At 39.5% G+C, this 9,767-nt stretch overlaps 1 protein-coding gene across 2 annotated transcripts in view; it reads left to right on the forward strand.

Moving 5' to 3' along the window:
• The window catches only part of P2RY4 (pyrimidinergic receptor P2Y4), a 575,290-nt gene that overhangs the window by 186,062 nt on the left and 379,461 nt on the right, over positions 1-9,767 (forward strand). The gene's annotated exons all lie outside the window — the stretch shown is intronic.

The following is a 9,767-nucleotide window of genomic DNA, read 5'->3' on the forward strand; positions in this document are numbered from 1 at the left end:
CAAACTTAGCTCTCAGGCCAGTGGAACAGAATGGAGAGCCCAGAGATGAACACATATAGCTATGGACACCTGGTATATTAGAAAGGGATCAAAACAATTAAATGAGAGAAAGAAAGCCTCTTCAACAAAGGGTTTTGGGAAAACTGGACAGTCACATATAGGAAATGAAAGTAGACCATCATCTAATACCACACACCAAAAATTTAACTCAAATTGGATTAATGGACTGGACATAGGACCTGAATCTGTAAAATACATTGTGGAAAATATTGGTGAAACATTTCAGGATCCCAACATCAAAGATGCATTTGGGCAGCACATTATAAATAATAAAAATGTATTTATTCATCCTTAAGAGTGTAAAATTAATTTTAAAATGAACTTAATGTAAAATGTTAAACTAGAAATACTCTAGAGAAATGTGGGAGAAAGTCTTAGGGAATTAGGGATTTCTGAAGTGGTCTTAGACATGATATCAGTATCTATGTAATTGTCTGAATAAACTACCTCCTCCCCAAAATGTTTCTATTCTAACCACCAGACTTTGTAAATGTGCACCTTACATTGGCTAAAGGAACTTTTCATGTGTTATTAAGTTTAAAATGCTTATAACAGGGCAGAAGAAAAGTAAGAATGAGAGAGAGAGAGAGCTATGATAACATAAGGATAGGTCTGGACAATGCACTTGCTGATGGAGGGTCATGAACCAAGGAATATATTAGCTTCTGTTATTTATTCAGTTTTATTATTTTTTAACCAGATCACTGCTTATCTCTGGTCGACACTGTCTTTGTGACCTAACATATGCTCTATCATTGAGAAAGATCCATGTGGACTTGAATAGAATGTGTATTACAGTTTCTTGGGGTGAATGACCATGAAAATGTCCAATAGTTCTAGTTCATCTATCTCCTCATTTAGATCCCTTGTTTCTTTATTGATTTTGTGCGTGGATTATCTGTCAAGTTGAGAGAGTGGGGTGTTGAATTTCCCTAATATTACTCTGTTGCTGTTAATATATTGTTAATATGTTGCTGTTAATATATTTCAGTAAATGTTTGATGTATTTGGTTAGCTTCTCATTGGGTGCATACTTGTTAATCATTAAGTCCTATTGATTGACTGATCCTCTGAGCATTAAGTAATGTACATCCCTATCTTTATTTTTTTAAATTTATTTTAAGGTCTATTGTGTCAGATATAAGAATAGCTGTTTCTGCCCTTTTTTTGTGGTTCATTGGCTTGTATGATAGTTGTTCATCCTTTCACATTGAGTCTGTGTTTGTCTTATTGAGTTAGGTGGGATTCCTGCAGACAACATATGGTTGAGTTGTGTTTTCTGATCCATCTTCCCATGGTGCTTTTAATAGCTGAATTCAGGTCATTGACATTTATTGATATTATATATTGAAGATATTTTAATGTCATTATTGTACACTTTTAGAGTGTTCTGATATATGGCATGTTTATGGAGATCTGATTGTTTATAGGAGAGATTTCAGAACTTCCTTCAGGGCAGGCTTGGTGATAGTTGATTCTTTAAATTGTCGTTTGCCTGAGAAAGTTTTTATGCTGTCTCTCATCATCCTCAATCTTGCTAATTCTGTTTTCAGCCTCATTTATTCTATTCTCTCTCTCCTCTGCTATTTTCTCTAGTTTAGCTATTTTGTTACCCTGTTCTGATTGTTCATCTAGTTGTGCTCTTAGCTCAGCTATTTCAGCTTTCAGCTCTCTACCTTGAGATAGCATTTTCTTTTGGAGTGTCATTTGATGTTTCTCCATTTCTGATATTACTTTCAAACACTTTCCTCACTCCTGTGACTAATACTTCAATTAGTGTTTGGATACTGTCCTCATTCTTTTTTTTTTCTTTTTTATTTAAGAAAGGATTAATTAACAAAACCATAGGGTAGGAGGGGTACAACTCCACACAATTCCCACCACCCAATCTCCATATCCCACCCTATCCCCTCATAGCTTTCCCATTCTCTATACCTCTGGGAGCATGGACCCAGGGTCATTGTGGGTTGCAGAAGGTAGAAGGTCCGGCTTCTGTAATTGCTTCCCCGCTGAACATGGGCATTGACTGGTTGGTCCATACTCCCAGTCTGCCTCTCTCTTTCCCTAGTAGGGTGAGTCTCTGGGGAAGCAGAATTGTCCTCATTCTTATCTGCTTCTACCTTTGGGGGGCTTTTATCTTGATTTTTGTCCTAGTTCATTTCCCTAATGTTTCTTCTTGGTTTAACCATTGCATATGGTGTGTTATGAGGTTCTTATCTCAGAAATTTTCAATCCACTGTTTCCTGGATTGACTTTTTTCTAAATAAGGTACTTAAAGAGTTCATAGTTGTGGAAATTAACAGTTGCTTCAATATTATCTCAATACCTGAGTTGAAGTACAGTGGCTGGTAAACCCTCTTATGTCCTTTCTCTTCCTTGTGGGGTATGGGAGCCTGTGAGTTTCTTTTTTAACTATAAGTGTTTTTTTTTAGCTTAATCACTCACTCCTGACTAAGAGATAAAAAGAGGGTGGGGGAAATATCACAGTGGTTATGCAAAGAGACTTCCATGCCCCAAGGATCATAAGCCCCGGGCTTAATTCGGCTGCTCTGCCAGAAGCCAGAGCCAAGTTGGGCAGCACTCCTTGGCCCTGTGAGCTTCTTCTTCTTCTTCTTTTTTTTTTACTTATTTATTTATTTATTTTTCTTTATAAAAAGGAAACATTGACTAAACCATAGGATAAGAGGTGTACAACTTCACACAATTCCCACCACCAGAACTCTGTATCCCATCCCCACCCCTGATAGCTTTCCTATTCTTAAACCCTCTGGGAGTATGGATCCAAGGTCATTGTAGGATGCAGAAGTTTGAAGGTCTGGCTTCTGTAATTGCTTCCCCACTGAACATGGGCATTGACAGGTCAATCCATACTCCCAGCCTGCCTCTCTCTTTCCCTAGTGAGGAAGGGCTCTGGGGAAGCAGAGCTCCAGGACACATTGGTGGGGTTGTCTATCCAGGGAAGTCTGGTCAGCATCATGCTAGCATCTGGAACCTGGTGGCTGAAAAGCCAAACAATTGTTGACCAATCATGGACCTAAAGGCTGGAATAGTACAGATGAAGAGTAGGGGATCTTCCATTTTGTAGATAGCTAGTAGGCATATTTTAGTTATATTCCAAATGGCCTGTGGCTATACTAGTTGTTTCCCCCTTTTTCTTTTTTCCCTGAGCCTGAAATCTGATATGCCAGTGGATCCAAGTTATTGTCTGGGAGGATGATGTCATGGTGGGGAAAAGGACCAGAAAGCTAGATCAGGGAGGAGAGTAACTCCCTACTATGGGAAAGGGGAATAAATATTGTTGACTGTAAACCTCATCGATTTGATTTGGTCTGGGACCCATAATCAGCATAGAAGCTTATGTGACCTCTGAATCCCTGTAGATCTGAGCTCACATTCTGTGGTCATGAGTAGGAACATTCCCGGCTGCCCCAATATTGACCCATTTTCCTCAGGTGTAGAATAGAGTATGCTGTCCATCATTGTCTATCATTGTTGATCCAAGTTGAGGGCAAGGTCCTATAGGGGCCCACAAAGGGGTCTATTGTGTTTTTCCTGAGAGATATGAACAGTACCAATGGAGAGAGGGATTTATTTGAGATCTAGGCCCATCATGTCTGTTTGAGAATCTTAGGACTCCCTGAGTAGGGCCCCAGCTGATGGTGTGGCCTGATAGTGACTAAAGAGTCATCGTTAAAGTATGCCAGTCTCTTGCCCTTATTCAGCTTTTGCAGTCCTTGCTTTGCTAAGGTTAGCTTTGGAGTGAGTGAGAGAACTGTAATAAGAAGTAGGTGAGGAGGGTATATAAGTCTAAGTAGACACTATTTCATTATGAACTTAATACTGACTCACTACAGACTATTGTGTATTTTTGCTTTCAGGTATATATTTTGCCCTAGTTTATGGATACATGTGAACATATGCTCTATCTTACGGGACCTGGTCTATATCTAGGTTTTGGGACTTTGTTAGGAAGTGAGCCTCCTGGAATGGAATTAGAGAATACTATGAAAGGAAAGGTCTCATCCGAGTAATGAGGGTGAAGGGTTGACATTCTATGCCTGACGTCTCTGGACACAGTCTGAAGTGAAGCATGCTGAGGTGGTACTCATTGCTTTGATTAGGTTGGGATCAGTGGATGCAATATCATTTGGTATGAACTGAGAGAAACATGCAGGAAATTGAGCCCCACCCTATAGGTTCCTGGACTGGGGGAAATGCAGGCTCTGTAGAGGAAGCGGAAGGTTCCCGTTGTCTTAGGGTTTAAGAAGACGATTGTTATTGCTATAATCACATTATTTGGCAATTGGGTTAACTTTGAAATATCCCTTTATAGGGTTTGCTGTATCATACCCAACATCACCATAGTTTATGTCCTTTGACATTATTGTATATAACTGTGCCACCAGTTGCTTCTGTTCTCCCTGGTCTAAGCATTTTTTTAAAAATATCTTCATTGGGGGATTTACAGCTTACAGTTGACAATAAAATATAATAGTTTGTACATGTGTAAAATTTCCCAATTTACCACAACCCTCACTAGGACCTCCTCTGCTATCATGTTCTAGGACCTGAACCCACCCCCAACCTCAGAGTCTTTGACTTTGGTGTGACATACCAACCCACCATAATTCTTTTTTTTGAGTTTTTTTAAAAATATTTATTTTATTTATTTATTCCCTTTTGTTGCCCTTGTTGTTTTATTGTTGTAGTTATTGTTGTTGTTGTCGTTGTTGGATAGAACAGAGAGAAATGGAGAGAGGAGGGGAAGACAGAGAGGAGGAGAGAAAGATAGACACCTGGAGACCAGCTTCACCGCCTGTGAAGCAACTCCCCTGCAGGTGGGGAGCCGGGGTTCGAACCGGGATCCTTCTGCCGGACCTTGTGCTTTGCGCCACCTGCGCTTAACCCACTGCACTACAGCCCGACTCCCCCCACCATAATTCTTGACCCCGAATGTCAACATCCTGTTTAGCCCCTTCCACTGAAGATAGCAAGAACTGTCACTTTATCTTGACCAACAGGATGCATTTAATACTCCCATGACTATGTTGCATTTCATGGCAAAAGTGTAAGGACCTTACCATTACCATGAAGGCCCCTAATATGTTGATATTTTTATTTTTTTATTTATAAAAAGGAAGCATTGTCAAAACCCTAGGATAAGAGGGGTACCACTTCACATAATTCCCACCACCAGAACTCTGTATCCTCTCCCCTCCCCTGATAGCTTTCCTATTCTTTAACTGAAATTACTGGGTCACATGGAAGGTCCATGTCTAGCCTTCTGAGAGTTTTCCAGACTGCTCTTCACAGACGCTGGACCAATTTACATTCCCACCAGCAGTGCAGAAGGGTTCCTCTGTCCCCACACCCTCTCCAGCATTTGTTGCTGCTGTCCTTTTTGATGTATCCCATTCTCACAGGCCTTGTGAGTTTCTAAACAAATCCTGTGTGTACTCTGTGGGTTCTGTGGCAATTATTCACCTTGTCAATCAACTCACCAGGAGACCAATTTGGAAAAGCTCTCACTATACATCCATTCCACCTTTAGACTACTGGTGAGTAGAACTTCTCCTGAGTTTTCTGGTCAGTTCTCTGACCCCCACCCCCGATATCAGCACAGAGCCCTGCCCACTGCTTCTCCAGCCTCCGAGGGGCACTAGCAGTGGAAACTCACAGTTGCATTTGGTGAGCCATGGCGGGGGTGCCCTGTCCTCCATTCAGCAGTCTTTATGTTGGTAAAACAGACTGGAGGTGGCTTCTCAACTGGCAAACTGCTGGATTGTTACGAGTTGCTCATAGTAGATATGGGCTTTAGCCCCAGGTGTCTATCCTTAGGCCCCTCCCTGTCCACAAGCCACACGTGTTTTCACTCAACGGTGACTTGGTGGGTTCCCAAAGAAGTCCTAGTCCCGTCTTGTTGTATTCTCAGATGATCTTCTTTGATATTCCTCATTGACCCAAAAGTGGAGAGGAGATAAATGCAGCTGCTGCTACTCTTAGGCTGCCAGGGCAGAGCAGCTCATAGACTCTCTTCAGAGCCTGTTAGAGATGGAAGTCCTGGGGAAGTGCTTCTGATGATTCTAGTGACAGACCAGCTCCTCAGCTATGGCTTATGGTGGTATTGAGGACTGAATCTGGGACCTCAGAGCCTCAGGCATGAAAGTATTTTTTCAAGGGGTCAGGCGGTGGTGCACCTGGTTAACTGCACATACTACAGTGTGCAAGGACCCAGGTTTAAGCCCTTGGTCCTCACCCGCAGGGGGAAAACTTCACAAGTTCTAAAGCAGGGCTAGCAGGTGTCTCTCTTTCCCTATTTACCTCCTCCTCCCCCCTCTATTTCTCTGTCTCTATCCAATGATAATTAAATAATATATATTTATATATGAAAGTATTTTTGCAGAGCCATTATGCTATCTCCCTGGCTTGTATCAACTTCTAAAAGCAAGGGAAGGAGTGTATTTTCCCATAGAGTCTCCAGAGGAAAGCATCACTGCCAAACTTGCTCTTAACTCAGTAAAATCCTTTTCTAGAAGGTCTTATTATCTTTAAAATAATTTTAAAATAATGAATTCATTATTCTAAGCGACTAATTTTGTGGACATATGTTATTGCTAAAGTAGTAAACTGAGACAATTCACAAAAGGAAAATTTAGCAAATTAGATTTAACTAAAAATATTTTCTCTACAAAAGACCTTGTTAAAAGAATGAAAAGATAAGCTACATATTAGGAGAGGTCATCTGCAGATCATATGCTCAACAAAGGACTAGTATCTAGAATACACACATATAAACTAATAATCCAATTAGAAATCCTGGGTCCATACTCCCAGGGGGTTAAAGAATAGGAAAGCTATCAGGGGAGGGGAAGGTATAGGGAGTTCTGGTGGTAGGAACTGTGTGGAATTGTACCCCTCTTATCCTATGGTCTTCTCAGTGTTTCCATTTTATAAATAAAAATTATATATATTTATGACATTTCACAGAATGTCCTGTATATATAGTGAAGAAATCTATGAAAAGATGTTCACCACTACTAACCATTAAGAAAAGTGTATTGCAAATAAACACATAGATACATAGACACACATGTATGCACACCACACATATACATAATGATGGTCTTGGATTTCTATTTATTCCAAATGGTAGCATTATATATATATATATATATGTGTGTGTGTGTGTGTGTGTGTGTGTTATATGTATGATGCCTCTTTGTTTTCCACATAATATATCTCCGGTTAATTTATTATCAATAAAGAATTTTTTTCATTTTAAAAAAGTGTATTTTAAGCACACACCAATTAACTTTTTTATTGTAAGTGTCTGAAATTTAGCTTATGGTTGCTGGGACACCTATTTAAATACATCCATCTTGAATAAACACATATCCAACTACATATGACTAGATAAGAAGCCAATTCACTCCACCCATAGTTTTCCATTTAGAAACCCTGGGTGACCTAGACAACTGGGCATCTGAGTGACCTTGCTTTTCCCTTCCACTATTTTTATCTTAAATTCATCAATAAAGAGAAAAAATATACACCAGTTTCTGTGAGAGAGAGCATATGCTCACAAGTATCCGTAAACTACTGCAAAATATATACCTGAAAGCAAAAGTACACTAGAGTTTGCAGTGAGTACCCCCCTAACACTTCCTCTCCACTATTCCAAGCTTTGGGTCCATGATTGCTCAACAATTTGTTTGGCTTCGTATGTTAATTCTCTTTTCAGTCACCAGGTTCCAGATGTCATCAGGATGCCAGCCAGGCTTCCCTAGACTGAAGACCCCACCAATATGTCCTGGAGCTCCGCTTCCCCAGAGACCCACCCTACTAGGGAAAGAGAGAGGCAGACTGGGAGTATGGACCGACCAGTCAATGCCCATGTTCAGTGGGGTAGCAGTTACAGAAGCCAGACCTTCTACCTTCTGCAACCCACAATGACCCTGGTTCCATGCTCCCAGAGGGATAGAGAATGGGAAAGCTATGAGGGGAGGGGGTGGGATATGGAGATTGGGTGGTGGGAATTGTGTGGAATTGTACCCCTCCTACCCTATGGTTTTGTTAATTAATCCTTTCTTAAATAAAAAAAAGAAAAAACATGAGACCCTAGGCATCCCACTCTCTATACCAACAAATTCAGATGCTCAAGTGTTCTAATTTTCTCTGTGTTGCCTCAGATGTGCCTGGATCTACTAACAAACCATGTGATTTTAAAGTTTCTTGGTGGTTATTACTGAGGTGTGGCTTGCAATCATTATCATGAATCACAAAAATTGTTTCAGCCATAGACTTTTTTCCAGTCAGGGAAATGTCTATAGGGATTTACATGTATGGATCTAGGTGAGTGCCCCTAGACATTTCTATCCAACAGATTCACTACCTAAAGGCTGAGACCAGCCTAAAACAAAAATAAGATTTAAAACTACAATGAAATATCACTAGACATGAACCAGAATGACTAAAAAGAAACAGTGAAATATTTGGTACTTGCCAAGATACAGGGAAGCCTATAGGAACGTAGAGTGGTACAACCAGTCTAGAAGATAAGTGTGATAATTTCTTTAAAAAATTAAACTTGATATTACCACACAGCCTAGTAATTGCACACCTAAGCATATATTCCAGAGAAATCAAAACTTATATGAATGTTTATAGTAGCTGTACTCGTAATAACTCAAAACCAAAACTGGAAATAATCTACACATTCTTAATGGGTGAAAGGTTAAACAAACTACAATATATCCAGATTAATATTTGACAGTAAAAAAGAAGTAAATACTGCCATATGATGACTTGGATCAATCTCAAAGGCATTTTTTTTTAGTTTAAAAAATCTAAAAAGACACTAAACATGCTACAGGCATGTACCATATAGTATGTTACAAAGATTTGATGGGTTTTAGTATATTCACATTGTGCAACCATCTCCACTATCTAATTCCATAAAATGTTTGTCATCCTTAAAAGAAACCCTATACTCATTAGCAGTTACTTCTTTTTCTCTCCCAGTTTCTGGCCACCATGTGTCTACTTTCTTTCTGTATTTCTATATTTGTAGGTATTTTTCCATATCTCTACATTTCATAGAGAAAGGATAATGAAACATATAGATTTGTGTTTCTGGTTTCTTTCATTTAACATAATGTTGGTAGAGTTAATACATGCTGTGGTACTTCATTTCCTTTATAATGATAAAGCGATAAAATTCCATTGTATAGATAACATCAGTATTTTGTTTATATGTTCGGCAACCAATGGCCCTTTGGATTACTTACAATGTTTTTTCAGCAACTTTGTTATGAGAATACATGTGCAAGCTTTTGTGTAACAATGTTTTTAGTATATCTGTAGGAGTGAAATTGCTAGCTCAGTTGATAACTCCATGATTAACTTTCTGAAGAACTGCCAAACACGTTCCATTTCACATTCAAGTTATTTAACCTCTGTGTGTTTTAAATACTATGAAATGGTGATGGCAATTTCACAGGGCTTATATTAGTTTAGCATTAAGATACAAAGGTAATGTGGGACCAGGCAGTGGTGCACTTTGGTAAGTGCACATAGTACTAAGTGCAAGTACCAGCACAAGAAAATCTGGATTTGAGTCCTCACTCCCCACCTGTAGTGGGAATGCTTCATAAGCTGTGTCTGTCTTTCTCTTTCCCTCTTTATATCCCCCTCTTCCCTCAATTATT

The sequence above is a fragment of the Erinaceus europaeus genome, chromosome X, assembly GCF_950295315.1.
Source record: "Erinaceus europaeus chromosome X, mEriEur2.1, whole genome shotgun sequence".
In the NCBI taxonomy this organism is placed as follows: Eukaryota; Metazoa; Chordata; class Mammalia; order Eulipotyphla; family Erinaceidae; genus Erinaceus; species Erinaceus europaeus.